General features: G+C 47.2%; 1 protein-coding gene across 2 annotated transcripts in view; it reads left to right on the forward strand.

Annotated features, from left to right (window-relative positions):
* The window catches only part of LOC122255830 (uncharacterized), a 40636-nt gene that overhangs the window by 10057 nt on the left and 28079 nt on the right, over nt 1-2500 (forward strand). The gene's annotated exons all lie outside the window — the stretch shown is intronic.

Consider the following 2500-nt stretch of genomic DNA (forward strand, 5'->3'; position numbering starts at 1 on the left):
TGCGCATCAGTACATGAGATTGGTAGCCTTGCAGTATAGGCTCACTGCTCTCTCGTTACTGTGTCTGAACCCGTCTGACCTTTTATGCCCACTCTCCCCTCCCTTCGCCCCATCCATCGCTCCCCCCTTCCATCGCTCTCCCCCTTCTACCTCCCTCCCTTCACTCTCACCCTCTTACCACCCCTTCCCTCGTCCCCAAACTCATCGCAAGATTTCCGGTCAAACTGGCTGGCCTTGTCTATGTGTGTTTGTTTATGCTTGTTTGTGTTTGTTGAATGGATAGGATCGTAAAAAAGGGGGACGGGGTGTTTGTGCATGTTTGTTTGTAATCGATAGATGAGAAGAAAGCGAGGAGGAGAGACATTGGTTTGTTCAGAGGTTAGTTTTGTGAGGTTTGGTTACACAGGTGGACGAGGGTCTAGGAGACGAGTAGATTAAGGAAATGAAGCAGAAAGTGAGTGACGGTTTGTGGAGTGAAAGGAAAGGGAGAGAGAGGAGATGGAAAGGGAGAAGGAGAAGTGGAAGGAGGGGGTGGGGGGAGGAGAGAGAAAGAGAGAGAGGGAGAGAGAGAGAGCCCTAAGGTCTACAGGAGAAAGTGAACGCCGACGCCAGACAGATGTCTCTCCGCATAATTAGATTCATTGGCAAGTTTCTAACCGTTTCTAAGTCCACTTCACACGCGCAGGTGACTCTTTAAAGTTAGCTTCACGATGTGACTGGAACCGTGAGTCGTGTGAACGAGCGTGAGCAAGAAGGAGAGAAGAGGAACATTTTTTCGTTTTTCTTTTTCTCTCTTTTTTTTTTACGTCGTCCGGTTACCTGGAGCTCGCCACCTGCCTCGCCCCACCTCGCCCCCTCCCCCTCCCCCTCCCGCCTTCGTAGTCCCCCCTTCCCTCTCCCTTCCTCCATTCATCTCTGTACTCCTTTTGCTATTCTTCTTCCTTTTCCTCTTCCTCCCCCCTTTTCTCATTCCCACGTCCGCTTCCTCCTTTTCAATATTTTAGCTCCTCCTCCACCGACATTATTAACTCCTGTCGCTCTTTTCCGCTATCTCCCTTTCTCCTTCTTTTTCCTCCTCCTCTTCCTCTACTTCCTCTCTCTCTCTCTCTCTCTCTCTCTCTCTCTCTCTCTCTCTCTCTCTCTCTCTCTCTCTCTCTCTCTCTCTCTCTCTCTCTCTCTCTCTCTCTCTCTCTTTCTTCCCTCCTCTTTCTCCCCTTCCCCTTCACCATTACCCTTTCCCCTTCCCCTTCCCCCTTCTCCCCCTCTCGTTCCTCCCCTCTAGCTTTCCCCCCATCCAACCCATCAGCGCCACCCTCTCCCCAACCCCTCGGGCGCGAGTGTCCGGCACGTTACGCTACCGTAGTAGCATACCGTAGATCCCAGCCAAATCGCCGATGTACCGTAGGCGATCATAACTGTTCTTTTCACATCGTTTTTTTTCGGTATTATTTCGGTGAGCGGTCGCGTGTTGGTCGAGCTGGGATAATGAGTTTTTTTTTTTTTTTTTACAACGGTGATGTGGGGGGAGAGGGGAGGGGGGAGGAAAAGGGGGAGACAGTGTCGTCTACGTTTTTTTTTATGTAGTTTTGTTTACTGTTTGTTTGTAGGAGTATGGGAGACTTGTTTGTTTGTGGAGGGTGTTATTGTTTCGTTGTTTGTGTTGGAGAGTGCGTTTATTGGTGTGTGTGTGTATGTGTGTCTGTGTGTATGTTTCTTGTGGATTGTGGGAAAGGAGGTTTGGAATGTGGGGTGGGAAACTATGTGTTTTTGTTTTGTTTTTTTGTTATTTGTCTGATATGGATGGAGGAGGAAAGATTGGGTTTAGGGAAGTCCATGTGTTATTGTTTATACAGGGCGGTTGTGAGGAAGGGGGTTTGAATGTAGGTTAGGGAAGTGTGCATGTATGTTTGATGTATTTGTTTATTTTTATTTATTTATGGTTAGAGCTGTGGGAGGTATTTAGTGCAGCTTTGAGGGAAGTAAGTCTCTTTATGTTATTGTTTACGTATATGTTTGACTGGGTTTGCATTATATGGTCTTGTTGTGGTTGTACTTTCATTTGTTTTATGACTTTATTACAGAGTGTGTCTATGTGTACTTGAGAGCGTTCGTGTATGCTTACGTGTATGAGTGCGTGCCTGTATGCGTGTTTTAGTGCACGTGTATCAGTGCATGTGCAGTTTACCCCAGAAGAAGAAAAACACACCCACAAAAAAAGCGGGATTCATTTAAGACATCAACAACCCCAGCAGAAGATAATCCAGCCAACGTAACTGTGTAAACGGGACTTGAAGCTAAATGAGAACACGTGAGGAGCTGCTTTTTGTATCTTGTTCACGTCGCAGATAAGGAAATGTTGCTGGCTGATGCGTCCAGGAAGCAACAACAGGCGATTTTGTTGCGATTTTGTTAAATGTTGTGAAGGATGTGTTTGTCTTCGTAAAGTGTAATGCTGGGAGAGAGGGATAGGGTAGGAGGTAGGGAGGATATAGGGACGGGG

Source organism: Penaeus japonicus, unplaced genomic scaffold (genome assembly GCF_977035675.1).
Source record: "Penaeus japonicus unplaced genomic scaffold, GWHDUDI00000001_assembly GWHDUDI00000018, whole genome shotgun sequence".
In the NCBI taxonomy this organism is placed as follows: Eukaryota; Metazoa; Arthropoda; class Malacostraca; order Decapoda; family Penaeidae; genus Penaeus; species Penaeus japonicus.